Raw genomic sequence first — 446 nt, 5'->3', positions numbered from 1 at the left:
CTCGGTAGAGTGGGCGTTGAAATCCCCTCCCACGATGACAGGTCTGGGGGAGCGACGTTGTATTCGCTCCCCTAGAGACTCCAGGGCTTCCTCGTATTCCCCCCTGCTGAGTCTAGGGGGGAAGTAGCACCCTGCTACGTCGATGGGCCCCCATTCCACTATGAGGAACCCCTCCCCCGCCGATATTGGGATCATCGGCGGGGAGTCGCGCGCGTGCTGGCAGGCCATCGCCACCCTTCCCAGAGGATCCCCAGCCCAGTTGGGGTTGTCCTCTGGGATGTTATACGGGTCAGCGGCGATGGCCAGCCCTCCCCCCACTCGGCGAGGCACTGCGCCAACATGGCTTGTCCCCCCGCCGAGTGGTTAAGGTTTGTGTGGGCGAGCACTCGGGGCATTACGTTGCCCGTTGTGCTTCGCCCACGTTAGCCGGTGCCGGCTCCTGCGCC

This window comes from Mycetomoellerius zeteki, unplaced genomic scaffold (genome assembly GCF_001594055.1).
Source record: "Mycetomoellerius zeteki isolate Tzet28-1 unplaced genomic scaffold, Tzet1.0 scaffold231, whole genome shotgun sequence".
NCBI lineage: Eukaryota > Metazoa > Arthropoda > Insecta > Hymenoptera > Formicidae > Mycetomoellerius > Mycetomoellerius zeteki.
The sequence above is the reverse complement of the archived record's forward strand: the minus strand, read 5'-3'. Positions refer to the sequence as shown.